The sequence below is a fragment of the Pseudophryne corroboree genome, chromosome 6 (genome assembly GCF_028390025.1).
Source record: "Pseudophryne corroboree isolate aPseCor3 chromosome 6, aPseCor3.hap2, whole genome shotgun sequence".
NCBI classification, from domain to species: Eukaryota; Metazoa; Chordata; class Amphibia; order Anura; family Myobatrachidae; genus Pseudophryne; species Pseudophryne corroboree.
In genome coordinates, this window is record NC_086449.1 from 631,913,829 (window position 1) to 631,932,800 (window position 18,972).

General features: G+C 46.7%; 1 long non-coding RNA gene across 3 annotated transcripts in view; it reads right to left on the reverse strand.

Moving 5' to 3' along the window:
• The window catches only part of LOC134935531 (uncharacterized), a 55,490-nt gene extending 37,156 nt beyond the window's left edge, over positions 1–18,334 (reverse strand). The window contains exons 1-2 of one of the 3 annotated variants that reach the window (XR_010180225.1): positions 18,261–18,318; positions 17,602–17,675 (exon numbers count right to left, since the gene is read on the reverse strand). This is a non-coding gene — a long non-coding RNA (uncharacterized LOC134935531). Of the gene's footprint in view, positions 1–17,586; positions 17,676–18,260 lie in introns of all 3 variants that reach the window. The other 2 variants (XR_010180227.1, XR_010180226.1) reach the window with 2 other exon arrangements.
• Positions 18,335–18,972: the final 638 nt, after the last annotated feature.

Below are 18,972 nucleotides of genomic sequence, written 5' to 3' on the forward strand. Positions count from 1 at the left end.
TAGATACCGTCACCAGATTTCTCCTGTCTACATAGCCATTGTCAACATAGTAACTGCTGACTTGCTAACCACATCCCTATGTTTAATCTGTGGTGCATCCCAAACTCCAGAGCAATAATTGGTTGCAAAATAACAACATGTAGCCTGCAACCATCACACATCATCCTAACTAGTTTGATAGGTCTTTTATACTAAACCTAGGATGGATAACTGATTTCCACTTAAGAACCACTGGAGTAAAAGGGTCAAGGACTTACTTGATCTTGATTTTAAGTATTAATACTGACAGCAAACACAGAGTTCATGACCCTTCTGACTTTGGGTTAAAAAGCAGGTATCAGAAAAAAACATGTCTTTTAAACAAGACCTTTGACGCTGAAGGCCATCTTTCATTACTTGACCAGGGTTTTTACATAGTCAGGCTCGTCCTAATTCTTCTCTAATCTGATGGTCTCATTGTGGATGTTCCATGTCACAGTCTCACTTGGCTGTCTCCTCAGCTCATTCCGAAGATCCAACTGGGAAACGTCAACAATTTTTAATCTTATTGGGTCAGTTCCAAAACTCTAAGGCACCTTTGTATATTACAGTATTTGTACTGCACAGCTCCATCTGATGAAGTCGTGTCAAAATAAGTCAAGGTGCTGCTTGGCTCGCTATAAGTTCTATATACATTGATTCTGAACAAAATGGTTTTTACACTATACAGCACTTTCTTTGTTTTGTATAACATATACAGTATATACAGTAGATTTGTGTTAAATCTTTTGATGGTTCAACTTTTAGTTATACATGTTATGATTGTAAGCCCCCCTGATTGAATTCTGCACTACCACACTTCTGTCTAGTGATAAATTAGTCATAGAAAACCTTGGCGTCTGGTCTGTATAGTGTGCCATGTTATTAATTTCATTGCTATTAAGAGGAACAAAGGGCAACATATAAAAGAACAAACAAAAAGGCCGAATTCAAGAGAGAAATAACAACAAAGTGGCTACAGCACCATATCAGACAGTTGTGGGTTCCTTCAGCTCAAGTACCTGGTGGCCTGTATTTTACTGTAAGTTCTCACTGTGTAGTCACTTTTTGTTGTGAGAAGGTTCCCTCTCTCAGAATTGTTCAATATAAAAAGAAGAGCAACAGACAAATGTCTGCTTCCAAGCAGGAAGATAAAATTACACTCATGGGTCATTCCATGGTAACAAACGTTACATTTTGAAATATATTTCATGTGAAATATATTTTTTTGAGCATGTGTTTTGAATATTTTGTGCAAAGTAAATGTTGTTTGTCTGGTACATGATATGCTTTCATTTTGATGCAAAGCTTGTCATGAAAACTGGTAACAAACGTTACATAAAAAGACCGGAATGGATCTTTTGAAGCAACAGAAGGTCATCTGTCCCATTGCTGGTGTATAGATTCAGAAGCAACAAGTTGCATGTTGAGTTATATAAACTTCTTCACAAAGATAATTTCACGCATGAAAGTAGTATTACCAGTAAAGAAATTAGTCACCATCTACACGTGTGATCCAATATAAACAGAAACAATCTGGCTGTATCAGCAAATGATGTGCTGTACTGTATGTTTCTAGCTTGGAAAGTGGACTCTTGCCTGTAAGACACATGGTGGCTAAAGGACTCCTTTATAGAAGAAAGGTGATTTATAGCTAAAGCCATGTTAACAGTGGAGTGCACTACTATGCATACTCCATATTGGTCCCTGAGGTGAGTCTTCATTCCCTTACCAAGATGGCCAGCAAGGATAGTACTGTAAGGTATGCGTTTAAAATACCCCCGTCGGGACCCTGGTGGGCACAATACCGACACCGGAATCCTGACAGGGGTACAATGCCGCCGCCGGAATACCGGCGAAGTAGGTGATTGTCCCTCTGTGGGTGTCCACGACACCCGTAGAGGGAGAATAGAACCTGTAGCGAGTGAAGCGAGCCACCGTGTCCGCAGATGCGCTCGCCCTGCTGCCGACATTGATATGCTCACCCAGCTGCCGGCATTCTGGTGGACGGGATGCCAGTGCCACTGTAGGTATAGTGACAGCCAGCATCCCGTGCACCGGGATCCCATACTGATCCCTACTGTAATCCTGTTCCACTCAATTTCCCCTCCATTGCTATCTGGTTTACCACAGTGAGTACAGCTGTACAAAACGTCTATTAAATGAAGCATCCACTTGATAAGCAATTGGGCTGGCTACAGTGTCAGGACATTCCGCTGGTGTGTACATGACTCAGCCATACTACCACACCAGTACACACATATTTCCAACAAGCCAAAGTGGATGAACACTTGTGTCATCTCAAACCTGCAAAGAAAGAGAACAAACTAAAAGTACACAGGGGGTAATTCTGAGTTGATCGCAGCAGCAATTTTGTTAGCAATTGGGCAAAACCATGCGCACTGCAGGGGGGGCAGGTATAACATTTGCAGAGAGAGTTAGATTTGGGTGGGTTATTTTGTTTCTGTGCAGGGTAAATACTGGCTGCTTTATTCTTACACTGCAATCTAGATTCCAGTTTGAATACACCCCACCCAAATCTAACTCTCTCTGCACATGTTATATCTGCCTCTCCTGCAGTGCACATGGGTGGTCATTCCGAGTTGTTCGCTCGGTAATTTTCTTCGCATCGCAGCGTTTTTCCGCTAATTGCGCATGCGCAATGTTCGCACTGCGACTGCGCCAAGTAAATTTGCTAAGAAGTTTGGTATTTTACTCACGGCATTACAAGTTTTTTCTTCGTTCTGGTGACCGTAATGTGATTGACAGGAAGTGGGTGTTTCTGGGTGGAAACTGGCCGTTTTATGGGAGTGTGTGAAAAAACGCTACCGTTTCTGGGAAAAACGCGGGAGTGGCTGGAGAAACGGAGGAGTGTCTGGGCGAACGCTGGGTGTGTTTGTGACGTCAAACCAGGAACCAAACTGACTGAACTGATCGCAGTGGCAGAGTAAGTCCCGAGCTACTCAGAAACTGCAAAGAAATTTCTATTCGCAATTTTGAGAATCTTTCGTTCGCAATTTTGCTAAGCTAAGATTCACTCCCAGTAGGCGGCGGCTTAGCATGTGCAATGCTGCTAAAAGCAGCTTGCGAGCGAACAACTCGGAATGAGGGCCCATGGTTTTGCCCAACTGCTAAAAAATGTCCTGCTGCGATCAACTTGGAATTACCCCCACAGACAAGATGATTGCACAAACACCTGAGGCAGACACCTAGAACACATACACTAACACTACATTGCAAAAGCGGGACTGGGCAAAGGATCTTATATAATCATCTTCTCCAGCAATTATGAGGTAACAATTGTGATACAGCACAGGTTCTCAAACTCGGTCCTCAGAACCCCACACAGTGCATGTTTTGCAGTTCTCCTCACAGAATCACAAATGAAATAATTAGTTCCACCTGTGGACCTTTTAAAATGTGTCAGTGATTAATTAATACACCTGTGCACCTTCTGGGTTATCTGCAAAACATGCACGGTGTGGGGTCCTGAGGACCGAGTTTGAGAACCTGTGTGATACAGTATGAAAGCATATGCAGAGCAAGGGCAACAATTCTGAAAATAAGTATGAGAATAATCTCAAGGACACCTGAGGTTAGAGTTAGGCTGTGGGGAGTAGGAGTTAGGTTTAGGCAACACCGTGGAAGGTTAGGTTTAGGGACTTAGGGGGACATTTACTAAGCAGTGATAAGAGCCGAGAAGTGAGCCAGTGGAGAAGTTGCCCCATCAACCAATCAGCAGCTCTGTATCATTTTAAAGTATGCAAATTATAGATGTTACTTCAGTGCTAATTTGTTGCCATGGGCAACTTCTCCACTGGCTCACTTCTCTGCTCTTATCACTGCATAGTAAATGTACCCCTAAGATGGGTGGATTAAGTTGCGGAGAAGGGGGGTTAGGTTTAGACACCACAGGGGGTAGGTTAGGGTCAGGCACTAAGGGGAGGACATTAGGGTTAGGTGGTGGGTTAAGTGGTAGGGGAGAGGGAATAGCATACTTACCTCCCCCTGTCAGCTGGCGTAATCACAGGGCACACTGATGATTCTGTATTTCTGCACAGCTTTCTCTGATGACTGGCAGCGCGCAGCAGAGCACCAATCACCGCTGGTGAGTATGAGTGCAGCAGTCGGGGAGGGGGCCTCGGCAAGTGGTGGGGATGCCGCAACGGGGAGGGGTGTGCCAGTGGCAGTGGTAGCGATTGCAATGTGGATTGGCAGTGTATGAGCAGTACACACTCTGGGGGTCATTCCGATCCGATCGCTCGCTGCAGTTTGTTGCAGCGCAGCGATTGGGTCGGAACTGCGCATGCGCTGGCGCCGCAGTGCACCGGCGCATGGCAGCCGTCGTTACCTAGCGATCGCCTATGAGACAGAGGTGGTTGCTAGACGGGAGGGCGCTGAACGGCAGCGTGAAGCCGCCGTTTAGGGGGAGTGGTCGGACTATTCGGGGGGCGGGCTGCGGTGGCTGCATGACGTCTCACGCAGCCGCTGCGGCCAGCGGGAGCGACGAGTAACTCCCGGCTAGCCGCAGGAGCTGCGATGGCCGGGAGTTACTCCTCAAATACAAAGGCATCGCCTCTGTGCGATGCTTTTGTATTTGTGCGGGGGGGGGGGGGGGGCTCTGTGCTGGGCGTCCCCCCGCATGTCTATGTTTACGTTCGTAGCTGTGCTAAATTTAGCACAGCTACGATCAACTCGGAATGACCCCCTATGTGTATATTTCACAAAAAATACCCTGATAGTGCTGTGGAGTGGCACCACGGGGACAGACCTTTCTCGTAAGCTCTGTCCCTGCATGCAATTATTGATACATCCGTGCAATGTAATTAATAATCGCATTGCAAATTGGGTCGATTTTATCACCTCACATCCGCATCCTCAGATGGGGAAGGTGATAAATTGGCCCCTAAGTATCTGTGAGAGTTGGATATTATTTAATGAGGTGAGAGGAATGAAATAGGCAAAGCTGCAGAGAAAAGTGTAAAAATCATGTGGGAATTTACAAAGGAACAGGATATGGGGCATATGTAGCAAAGGCACTCAGTGGCGCAGAGAGGGGGGAGGAGGAACTCTTTACTGCCCACTGGATTGGACATCAGCACCCCCTGTCAGCGTGGGGTCTGGTCACACCTCCCCAAATGACCACGCCCCCTCCCAGTAATGAGGCACGGCAGAGCTGTCGGCGCACCTCAATGCATATTCCTCTCGCCCAGATATATTAAACCTTCTGAAGAGAAAAAGTGAAGTTGTCCAAATCAACCAATCAGCTTCTGTCTTTTTACAGAATGTGCTAGATAAATGATAGTTAGAAGCTGATTGATTGCTATTAGCAACTTCTCCACTTTTTCTCTTTATACGATTTGATACATCTCCTCCTCTGTCTTTTACAAATGAGCTTAACTTGTATTGGAAATGTGGAATTGTAATGCAAATGAGTACAGAGCTTTTAGGAGACTGTTATTCATTTTTGTTCCAATTATATTTCCCAATCGATGGTAAGATAATTTACAAAAATGCTTGCTACTTCGCTAACATAAAAACCAATATTTAAACTTTTCAGCTCTTGGAAGCACTAAAGGTTATATGTTGTGTAGAGAGCTGTAAACTGGTATATATTGACTCCTAACAATAATAGCGACAGCATATCAAGTTAAACTCAAAATGGAAGTTAGCGATATATGAGAGCTGAGACCGATCATTTTAAATATATTTAATACATGTCAGCTGAAATCTGTCGCTCCTAAGAAAATAGGTTAGAAAGAAAAGTTAAATACGTGCTTGTTTCCCCTCACATGAACACAAAATACTAAAATAATCAAATCATTTTAAAATCAGTGAAAGGCAATATTAAGAAAACAACTGTAGTTATTAAGGCAAATATTGCCAGAGATGTGTCCCAATAAGCAAAACATTGTAGTTATCAAGTCGAATATTTTAAAATCTAGTTGTATTACTGATTGGTTTATTCCCTGGTGAGAACTTTAATATAAATGGATTGCAAGTACTAACTCATGTATAACTAGTTGCCTGAATGCCGGAAACATGATTCCACTTCATAAATTACCAGATTTTCATTTCACACCACAGCCCTCATAATGCCCATTTCCCCTGAGAGCTGTTTAATACGATGAAAGTGGTCCTGCTTTTGGACGATCCTGTTAATTTTAAATTTTAGGTCCTCTCTCTTAATCATGGCTAGGAAATTATATCCGTTCCCTGTATTTTACTGTAAACAGCTGGTAAAATACAAAGTAAAAATTCAGAATAAGAAGTACATGTACAGAGGATAGAATTTAAACTTTTATTGCAAATTTGAGTGAAATTTACTCTTAAATAATTTCTAGTTGCACCAATCAGGGGAGTCCAAAATTTGCAGGGTATATTAACATTTATTAGCGATGAGAATTGTTGTCTGTGCTGTATAGTGCGCAAATCAAGAATAACAGTCTCAAAAATAGCATTCCATATAAATTAAAGTTTCTTGGACCTGATGGCATTGCTTATGTTACTCATTATTATACAGATTTTATATCTGCTATTGATATTTTGTCAGTAGGAACCACCCACATAACCTTCAAAAGCTGTCCTACCTTAATACAGCCCAGTGGCGTAACTAGAAATTTTTCTCCCCCAAGGCAAAAAATTCTCTGGCGCCCCCCCATAATTGGCACTAGTAAAGCGATGAATCTGCGCGAGCGTCGCAAAAAGGGGCGTGGCTTTGTTGAAATGAGCATGGCTCTGCATAAAGGGGCGTGGCATTGCAGGAAAAGACTACCTTATACCCCAGTTTTGCAATCTGCACGCCCAGACATTGGCCACCACAGGAAAGAAAAATAATCTTGATTCATGCCTCTTACATTATTTGTCATTTTTCTTCCTTATAGTAATGCCCAGTATACATTATGTACATACTGCAATGGCCCTTGGACATTATGCAACACACCATAATGCACATGACACAATAATGCACATAACACAATATGCACACACCATAATGCCCCCGACACATTATGCCACACACCGTAATGCTTGTGACACATTATGACAGAAATCGCAATGCCCGTTATACATTATGCTACACACTGCAATGCCCCTGGTACATTATAGCACATACAATGCCTGTGACACATTATGACACACACCGCAATGTCCGTGATACATTATGCCACACACTGCAATGTCCGTTATACATTATGCCACACACTGCAATGCCCCTGATACATTTTAGCACATACAATGCCTGTGACACATTATGACACACACCGCAACGACCCTGAGACATTATACCACATACCACAATGCCCGTGATATAGTATACCACACACCGTAATGCCTGTGACACATACCGCAATTCCCATTATACCCTATGCCACACACCGCTATGCCGTTATACATTATGCCACACTGCAATGCCCCTGAGACATTATACCACAATGCCCGTGATATAGTATGCCACACACCTTAATGCCTGTGACACATACCGCAATGCCAGTTATACCCTATGCCACACACCGCAATGCCCGTTATACATTATGCCACACTGCAATGCCCCTGAGACATTATACCACATACCACAATGCCCGTGATATAGTATGCCACACACCGTAATGCCTGTGACACATTATGACACACACCGAAATGTCCGTGATACATTATGCCACACACCGCAATACCCATTACACATTAAGTCCTACAGTAAGGCTTCTAATTACTTTTAAATTACCTGCTCGTTGCCAGGGGTTTCATGCTCTTGGTTCCATGCACGGTGCCAGGGGTTTTCATGCTCAGGGTGTCATGCTCGTTGCCAGGGGTTTCATGCACTGAGTGTCATGCTCGTTGCCAGGGGTTTCATGCACTGGGTATCATGCTCGTTGCCAGGGGTCGCATGCACTGGGTGTCATGCTCGTTGCTAGGGGGTAATGCTTGTTGCTAGGGCTGTGCTCCCAGTGCCCCATATGCCCCCAGTGCCAGATATTCCCCCACAGTGCCAGGTACACATATGCCCCCAGTGCCAGATACACATATACCCCCAGTGCCAAATATGCCCCCCCCCCCAGTGCCAGGTACACATATACCCCCCAGTGCCAAATATGCTCCCCCAGTGCCACATATGCCCCCTCAGTGCCACATATGCCCCCCCAGTGCCAAATATGCTTCCCCAGTGCCAGGTACAACTCACCCCCGCTCCCCCGCTGTTTTGTGAAGGAGGGACACAGAGGGCACAGCGCGTGACTCTCCTGTGTCCCTCCTGCGTCTCCGGCATGTCTGTTAAATGAAGTGCCGGTTCGTGAGCCAATCAGAGCTCACGAACGGGCACTTCATTTAATAGACAAGTCGGAGACGCAGGAGGGACACAGGAGAGGCGTGCGCTGTGCCCTCCGTGTCCCTCCATCACAGCAGAGATCAGTGGCGGCTAAGGTGCCCCGCAGCCCTGCACTCCCCCAAGCGAGCGCAGTGGCTGCGGACCCCTAGTTACGCCACTGATACAGACCCTCTTTACAATCCCCACATAGCTTTATACATTTTTTATTTTTTTCACTTTCACGTCCTCCTGACCCCAGGGCAACACTGCTGTGTGAGCCTACCAAGAACCTCTACTATCTGGCTGGACCATTATGCAATAAGTAGCATTTATTCTTGTGAATCAATGCCTATTTCCCTATAGATTGTAAGCTTGTGAGTAGGGCCTTCTTACCTGTTATAACCCAGTCTTGTTGTATTGCTGTTTATACACCAATGGAAACAATAAAATACACAGCATATGTACAATTCAACTATTGTAGAACCTTTTTTTATAAGAAGCTAAAACCGTGGGGGTCATTCCGAGTTTATCACTCGCTAGGTACTTTTAGCAGCCGTACAAACGCATAGTCGCCGCCCACGGGGGAGTGTATTTTCGCATTGCAAGCGTGCGAACACGGGTGCAGCCCGGACGAAAACGTGTTTTTGCAGTTTGAGTAGCTCTTTTTGGTCCCGGAACTGACGTCAGACACCCGCCCTGCAAACGCATGGACACGCCTGCATTTTTCCAAACACTCCCAGAAAATGGTCAGTTGACACCCCACCCACAAACGCCTGCTTCCTGTCAATCTCCTTGCGATCGGCTGTGTGAATAGATTCTTTGTTAAATCCATCGCTCAGCAACGATCCGCTTTGTACCCGTACGAAGCGCCTGCGCATTGCGGTGCATACGCATGCACAGTAGTAACCCGTTCGCTGCGCTGCGAAAAACGGCAGCGAGCGATCAACTTGGAATGACCCCAAGTATACAGTAATTGGACAATCCACACCCTGATATACTGGCAAATTTTAATATACAGTACAAACGAACCAAAGAATAATTAAGGCCTTCACCTCAACACCCATCCTGTGCTATCTTAACACCAATCAGACCTATACACTTGTAGCTGATATACTGTATACAAGAGTGGAGCTGGATTCAATGATGATGACAAGAATCTCTTTCACCCCTGCTCCTTCTTTTCAAATTTCCACTGGGATCAGCAATGATGCATGATTTGGGAATCATCATAGGACTCATTGAGTGACTGCACCTTTTTGAAGGTCCAAAATCCCTATCTTTGTATTCAAGGGGTGAAGAGGTTGAACTCTTGGCAGGCACAGTGGCATTCTTCTAAGTCAGGTTTGACTACAACATAATATGCCAGCTTAGATCCCACAACATTAAGGATAACACACTTAACAAACAATTCAATCACATATGAATTGTTATAGAGGGGATTGCCTATATACAGTACCTCAAGACTTGACTTTTGAAAGTGGCCATATCTCCCCTATTCTTAAAAAAAACCTACAATTGATCCACACACTCTCTCCAACTATCGACACATCTCTCTCCTTCCTTTTGCCTCCAAACTCCTTGAGCATATTGTCTATAACCTCCTTACTGCCTTTCTTTCCTCCCAGTCACTGCTTGACCCATTCCAGTCTGGCTTCCATCCTCTCCACTCCACTGAAACTGCCCTCCATTCTGCTAAATCCAATGTCCACTACTACTGATTATTCTCCTTGACCTCTCTTCTGCTTTTGACACTGTGGACCATCCTTTCCTTCTGCAAATCCTTCACTCCCTTGGTCTGCATGATACTGCCCTCTCCTCGCTATTCTCCTACCTCTCTGACCGTTCCTTCTCTGGGAGTAATTCAGACCTGATCTCTAGGCTGTGTTTTCGCACAGCGGGCGATCAGGTCTAAACTGCGCAAGCATATGCACTGCAATGCGCAGGCGCGTCGCACGGGTACAAAGCGGATCACCGCTCAGCGATGGGTTTGTGCGAAGAATCCATTTGCACAGGCGATGGCAAGGAGATTGACAGGAAGATGGCATATGTGGGTGGCAACTGACAATTTTCTGAGAGTGTTTGGAAAAACGCAGGCGTGTCCAAGCGTTTGCAGGGTGGACGTATGACGTCAATTCCGGTCCAGAACAGGCTGAGGTGATCACAGCAGCAGAGGAAGTCCTGGGCTGCGCAGAGGCTCCACAAAATCAGTTTGTACAGCTCAGCTACACATGCGTTCGCACACTTGCACAGCTAAAATACACTCCCCCTGTGGGCGGCGACCATCTGATCGCAGCAGTACAAAAATCACTTGCTAGCGATCAGGTCTGAATTAGGCCCTCTGTCTCCTTTCATGGCTCGATCCCCCCCCCCCCCCCCCCCCCGCTAACTGTAGGTGGCCCCCAAGGTTCTGTTCTAGGTCCTCTCCTTCTCTCTCTCTATAAAGATGTGCCTGGGTGTGCCCGCCTAGGCACGCTCATCCCAGCGTCTGGGCCGAGCGTGCGTCTGTGATGTGTACGCGCCCCATTCACTACAATGGTGCGTCTCTGGGCAGTCCTGTAGCGAGGCTAGGCGCAGGATCGCCTAGTCCTGCCGGAAGTGCACGTTTGCGATGGAGCCGTACTAGATGAGTTCGGCTACATCTGTACATCCTCTTTAGGTGAACTAATTAGCTCTTTTGACTTACAATATCATCTCTATGCTGATGATACTTAAATCTACCTTTCCTCCCCTGACCTCTCACCTGCTCTCCTCACTCGTGTATCCAACTGTCTCTCTGCTATCTCTTCTTGGATGTCCCAGCGCTTTCTTAAACTTAACATGTCTAAGACTAAGCTGGTCATCTTCCCACCCTTTCATACAACCTCACATCCCATAATTTCATTATCTATTGATGGCACTACTATCTCCTCTAGCTCCCAAGTGCTCTGTCTTGGAGTAATCTTTGACTCCCCCCTCTCCTTCAAGCCACACAGTCAGCACCTCTCACAAACCTGTAATTTTCATCTCAAAAATATTTTCAGGATCAGACCCTTTCTCACCCAGGATGCCGCTAAGACCCTTATCCACTCACTGGTCATTTCCAGAGTGGAATACTGCAATCTCCTTCTAACTGGCATCCCTAACACATACCTCACTTCACTCCAATCTATCCTCAATGCTGCTGCCCTGATCATCTTCCTCACCAAACGCACTAAATCCACCTCCACGTCTTACTAGTTCTTCACTGGCTCCCCTTCTCCTTCAGAATCCAATTTAAGCTTCTCACACTCACTTACAAAGCCCTCACCCACTCCTCTACCAGTTACATCTCTGACCTTATCTCCCTTTACACTCCTGTCTGTCCTTTTCACTCTGCTAATGCCGCCTCTCCTGCCTATTGATTACATCCTTCCACTCCTACCTCCAAGATTTTGCATGTGCTGCTCCCTTTCTCTGGAATTCTCTACCTCTCCTCCTCAGACTCTCCACCTCTCTACAAAACTTCAAACGGGCTCTCATGACACTTCTTCACCAAACCCAGCCGTCTCTCATCCTAAGCCCTCTGTGTCCCACGCTCACTTTTTACCACAACTGTGTCACCCCTCAGTGGCGTAACTACTGCCCCCGCAGTCCTCGCGGTGGCTTGGGGGCGAGGGGCTGCGGGGGCGCCACTGATTTAGAACAGATTGACATGCGGACGAGCGTCCGCATGTCAATCTGCGATCTCCTCTCCCGCCCTGCGGTGCCTGCTCCCCCGGCCCCCCCCTATGTGTTGGAGGGACACAAGCGCATCGCGCTTCTCTCCTGTGTCCCTCCTGGCTCTCCCCCGGCCGGTCTAAGGAAGCAAGTGCCGTTCGTGAGCTCTGATTGGCTCACGAACGGCACTTCCTTTATTAGACCAGCCGGGGGAGAGCCAGGAGGGACACAGGAGAGACGCGCGATGCGCTCGTGTCCCTCCAACACATAGGGGGGGGGGGGCCAGGGGAGCAGGCACTGGGGCATATACCCGGCACTGGGGACATATACCTGGCACTGGGGGGGCAGATCTGGCACTGGGGACATATACCTGGCACTGGGGGGGCATATACCCGGCACTGAGGGCATGTACCTGGCACTGGGGGCATATACCTGGCACTGGGGGGGCATATACCCGGCACTGGGGGCATGTACCTGGCACTGGGGACATATACCCGGCACTGGGGGGGCATATACCTGGCACTGGGGGGGCATATACCCGGCACTGGAGGCATATACCTGGCACTGGGGGGGAATATCTGGCACTGGGGGCATGTACCTGGCACTGGGGGGCATATACCCGGCACTGGGGGGGCATATACCCGGCACTGGGGGCATATACCTGGCACTGGGGGGGCATATACCCGGCACTGGGGGCATATACCTGGCACTGGGGGGGAAGCAGGCACTGGGGGGGGGATATCTGGCACTGGGGGCATATACCTGGCACTGGGGGCATATAACTGGCACTGGGGGGGCATGTACCTGGCACTGGGGGCATATACATGGCACTGGGGGCATATACCTGGCACTGGGGGCATATACCTGGCACTGGGGGGGAATATCTGGCACTGTGGGAGAATATCTGGCACTGGGGGGGGCATATACCTGGCACTGGGGGCATATACCTGGCACTGGGGGGGCATATACCTGGCACTGGGGGAATATACCTGGCACTGTGGGGGCATATACCCGGTACTGGGGGCATATACCCGGGACTGGGGGGGCATATACCTGGCACTGGGGGGGGGGAAGCAGGCACTGTGGGGGAATATCTGGCACTGGGTGCATATACCTGGCACTGTGGGGGAATATCTGGCACTGGGTGCATATACCTGGCACTGTGGGGGAATATCTGGCACTGGGAGCATATGTGGCACTGGGAGCACGGCCCTAGCAACAAGCACTACCCCCTAGCAACGAGCATGACACCCAGTGCATGAAACCCCTGGCAACGAGCATGACATCGTGGCACCGTGCATGGAACCAAGAGCATGAAACCCCTGGCAACGAGCAGGTAATTTAAAAGTAATTGGAAGCCTTACTGTAGAACTTAATGTGTAATGGGCATTACGGTGTGTGGCATAATGTATCACGGACATTGCAGTGTGTGTCATAATGTATCTGGCATTACGGTGTGTTGTATACTATGTCACGGGCATTGTGGTATGTGGTATAATGTCTCAGGATCATTGTGGTGTGTGTCATACTGTGTCACAGACATTGTATGTGCTACAATGTATCAGGGGCATTGCAGTGTGTAGCATAATGTATAACGGGCATTGCGATTCCTGTCATAATGTGTCGGGGGCATTACGGTGTGTGGCATAATGTGTCGGGGGCATTACGGTGTGTGGCATAATGTGTCGGGGGCATTACGGTGTGTGGCATAATGTATCGGGGGCATTACGGTGTGTGGCATAATGTGTAGGGGGCATTACGGTGTGTGCATATTGTGTCATGTGCATTATTGTCAGTGATCGCAAAAACGCGCTATGGCGCGTATTTTACCCAGAAACAGCCGCCTGGGACTCACATTTAGAAGATGAGCGGGTCCCACAGGACGCGCTCATCTGAATATGTGTTTGCATGTGTTAAGCCTGTCAGCGGAATGCAGGAGGTGACTGGCTGTTTCCTCGGCCAATCACCTCCTGTAGTCTCCATCCAATCACAGCCTGCAGCATTTTCCGCTTTGAATCCTGCTCCCCGCCAGCACATGAATCTGTGCTGCAGGGCTGACAGACTGGCCCCGCTCATCCGGCTCCACTGCCGCTCTGCCGCCAGCACCCTCCTCTGCGACTGGGAGTACAGCTCCGGATCTGCCCGCCGCCACCCCCCTACCCGGGACCCGCTCAACGCCCCACCGGACCCGACAACTACCTTCCAGCAGGAGCCGGCCGGGCTGCACAGCTCCCGCTGTAGGTAAGCAGTAGACAGTGCTGCATCGCCCCGCTTCACCTGGAGTAGCTGGTGCAGATGCGGGATGTCCGGGGGCTGCAAGCTCCGTGTGTGCAATGTGAGGCCGCTCAGAGTGTCAGGGCCTCACTGACACCATTTTTCTGACAGCACAGTGCAGTGAGTGCACTGGCACAAGTAGCCAGCCGGCGCCGCAGCATGAAGGAGCTATCTGTGAAATCGCAAGCAGAGGCTGGCAAGAAGGAGCTCCTCCGATCGCTTCCCCTGACGGGCTGGCCACTGCTAAATATACCAGTAATCAGTACAACTGTGCAGTGACACTGACTTTCCCATTGCACCTGGGGCTCCACTACTTTGACACAGTTGGAACTGATTATCGGTATATTTAGCAGTGGCCAGCCCGTCAGGGGAAGCGATTGGACGAGCTCCTTCTTGCCAGAGAACAGCCTCTGCTTGCGATTTCACATAGAGCTCCTCCAGGCTGCGGCTACTACAGGCGCAGGCTGGCTACTTGTGCCAGTGCACTCACTGCACTGTGCTGTCAGAAAAAATGGTGAGTGTCAGTGAGTTGCTGCTGGGGGCGGAGCCACTTGTGTCAAACGGCCCCTTCGTGCAACTGGAGGTGATAAGTGAGTGGTTACTGCAATGTGCCTCAGTGCTCTACCAGGCGCATTGTGTATAATAACGTGCTCTACCAGGCGCATTGTGTATAATAACGTGTTCTACCTGGCGCAATGTGTATAATAACGTGTTCTACCTGGCGCAATGTGTATGATAACGTGCTCTACCTGGCGCAATGTGTATGATAACGTGTTCTACCTGGCGCAATGTGTATGATAACGTGTTCTACCTGGCGCAATGTGTATGATAACGTGTTCTACCTGGCGCAATGTGTATGATAACGTGCTCTACCTGGTGCAATGTGTATAATAACGTGCTCTACCAGGCGCAATGTGTATGATAACGTGCTCTACCTAGTGCAATGTGTATAATAACGTGCTCTACCAGGCGCATTGTGTATAATAACGTGTTCTACCTAGTGCAATGTGTATTATAACGTGCTCTACCAGGCGCATTGTGTATAATAACGTGTTCTACCAGGCGCATTGTGTATAATAACGTGCTCTACCAGGCGCATTGTGTATAATAACGTGTTCTACCTGACGCAATGTGTATGATAACTTGCTCTACCTAGCGGCAATGTGTATGATAACTTGCTCTACCTAGCGGCAATGTGTATGATAACATGCTCTACCTGATGCAATGTGTATGATAACGTGCTCTACCTGGTGCAAAGTGTATGACGTGCTGTACCTGGTGCAAAGTGTATGACGTGCTGTACCTGGTGCAAAGTGTATGACGTGCTGTACCTGGAACAAAGTGTATGACGTGATCTACCTGGATCAGTGTGCATAGGAGGTTCTACCTGGTGCAATGTGTATAAGCGCCACTACTGTGTGGTGTAATGTGAATTGACACTATTATGTGGTCACGCCCCTTCCCTATGAAGCCACACCCCTAAAATTTTGCGGCGCGCCTACGGCGCGCACTACCTGTTCTTTGTGGTCTAGGTGGTCTAACACCAATTCACTTTCTGCCTAAGGGCACCAAAATGTCTAGTTACAGCTCTGGTGCAGGGTGTCCTGCATGCTACACAGCCCAGCAGCATTGTCACCCCATCCCCCCCATCTTGCAACACTTTTGTAGTGTCCAAACAAGATTAAAATTAATAAGAACCTTCATTCCGATGGGACCCAGAAAAAGACCGGTAGGACCCCAATTTTTAAAAGTGAAGGGTCCCTGGGACCCACTTTTTTTTTGGCTCAGCGCGATCACTGATTGTGTGTGGAATAATGTCTAAGGGCCATTGCAGTATGTGGAATAATGTATACTGGGCATTACTATAAGGAGGAAAAATGACAAATAATGTAAGGGGCATGAATCAGGATTATTTTTCTTTCCTGTGGTGGCCAACGTCTGGGTGTGCAGGTTGCAAAACTGGGGTATAAGGTAGTCTTTTCCTGCAATGCCACGCCCTCCACGCAAAGCCATGCCCATTTCGACAAAGCCACACCCCTTTTTGCCAGCGCGCGCCTGCGGCGCGCGCATTTTTCTACCTTTGCTAGTGCCAATTACGGGGTGTATGGGGGGGGGGGGCGCCGAAGGATTTTTTGGCTTGGGGGAGAAAAATTTCTAGTTACGCCACTGTCACCCCTGTCTGTGCCCCTCCTCTTTAGAATGTAAACTTTCATGAGCAAGGCCATCTACCCTCATGTTCTTTTACGTCTCTTACGTAACCTACCTTCTTTTCAACACTCCTTTTCCAAATCCCTCGGTTTTCTGCCACCCTGATACTTATTTCAGTGTTGTCTGCTGACGCAGCTATGTTTATTTATCCTGTACATGTTCTATATTGTATTGAATTGTAAGTCACTGTCTTCATGTTTTGCTTATTTGTTTACTCTGTAATTGGGCGCTGCGGATCTCATGTGGCACCATATAAAGGATAATAAAGGATAATAATAATAATAATAATAATAATAATAATAATAATAATCCCATCAGAAGGAAAACAAGCAATTTGGTCTTGTGGCAATTCTGGTAGCCAACAATTATGAAAAATGTTGCGTAAATCATTCAATCAAGTTTATGAGTTTTTTTATGCACTTCTGAGTTTGGAATTTCACACCACTTGTTATTTAGGCATCACAATTACTTGAATTGACAGATTGAGAGTAGTAACCCTTTCATTGAGCAGTATCCTATAGTGCTTGCTTTTAGTTGCCCAATATGAATGGTCCCAATTGCTTTCATGGGCAACATTTTTATGGTGCAAAATTCCACAATTAACGTTGATTAAAGATATATTCATTCAAACTGGGATGCAAAAGGAAGATACATGTTACTGCTTTCTGCAGAATAATTAGAAGCCCTTCAGGAATACTGTACAGTACATCATCTTGTTGATCAGTGAGTCCTGTAGATCTGGGAGAGGTGTACAATACAGTGTATTAGAAAAGCTTTGGTCCTGACCAAATCAGTCAAAGTTTAAATAGACTGAGGTTCATGTGCCTAATCTGCTCAATAAATTGGACCATGGTGAAGTTGCCCATAGTAACCAATCAGCTTTGAGGTAGCATTTATCAAGTACATTCTATAAAATGATACGTAGAAGCTGATTGGTGGCTATATTTCACCCCTGTTCCTTTAGCTTATTTTGAGACTAGTCCAATACAAACCATAACTCCTAGTCATTCTAACCAAAGTTAGGTGAAAGATATGGGAATTAAATCTGGGTCACCCTCTTTGAAAGAGGTGGTTCGGTTTTGAAAAGACTGAGCTTAGATAGCTATTACCTTTATATTGTGTACCTGCACAATGGAGGGAAGCCAAGACCTTGGGTTAAAGCAGGCACCCAATGAGGGTCCAATCCAGGGTGTTTCCTCTGAGCAGGATAAACAACAAGGACAACCCCTTAATAAATAATCCACTTAAATCAATTTCACATCACCAGATTTAAGCCTTGAGCGTCTTTTTGGGCAAGCATGGTTGGAGAAGCTGACAATACATACAGAACCTGCCTGGTGATAGTTAAGAACATGTAAAGTAACAAAATTATACATTGCAGTTCATAATACATAGGGGTTATAGGGTGATAGGGTTGGTCAGACAGGCTTAAACAAACATTTTAATATTTTCTGGTTTGGAAACAAATGACTTCAATAAAAAGATTACTTTTTTAAGAGTAACAAGTTAATAAGAGTAACAAGTTTATAATTGAATTGCTATGATTGTTTTACTGTAGGAATACCTTATCAGTTACAATTGAGAGTTTTCTTAATCCTACATCAGGTCTTGATGTTTTTAATAATTGATTTAACTAGGCTTACTACACACTTTTGATATCAATGTCTTGTTATGATTTATGTCTTATGTGTTTTATTTTAGGTGTAGGCTAGAATATTGCGCTGTCATAGGCACCTATGGTAGCGCTGCGACCCAGTCATTACTAAGAGGAAATGTCACTTACCGCAATCTGTCTTCTCCAGCAGCGACTTCATCACTGCCAACTGTTTAATCTGCCTCTCAGGGCAGGAAGTGAGCTCTGTCACTTTGGGCAGTTGTCAATAAAGTTTGTTTAAAAAAATATCTCTGCAACAACTGCACGGACAGTAGAGGGTGAGTCCAGTGTCTCTGCTGACACTGCTGATGGGAGGGGGAGGGGGGGGGGAGACTTAACGTTCACTCACCTCAGCTGGGCTAGTATTAGTAACAATTGCAGTAGCTGCCTCCTGCCCCAACACTACTGACAGGCGAAGCAGGAGCGGATTTATCTCCTCAATAATGTACTTGGAGCTACTCTCATATGACAGTTCTGCATGATAAGAAGCTGATAAAGTTCAGTGAAGCATATTGCGACATGGAAACCCACATTAGAGAAATAACACATGACGTCACTATGACCCCAATATACATTTCACATAAAATTAGAAATACCTGTGTCAGTATTTGGTCTGTAATGTCGGGCCTCAAACCAATACACATAAAGCCATAAAACAACGCTTGAGGTTCCTGCCCAAATAAAGAATTATGATATGCACATGAACATAATGATTATATGTCAGCATTAGAAACAATGGGGGTGATGTATGAAAAACGTCCTAACGGACGTTATGTGTCTGGGGGCGTATCACCACATTATCGTGGTGATACGCCCGCACCCGCCGCCACAATGTATTATT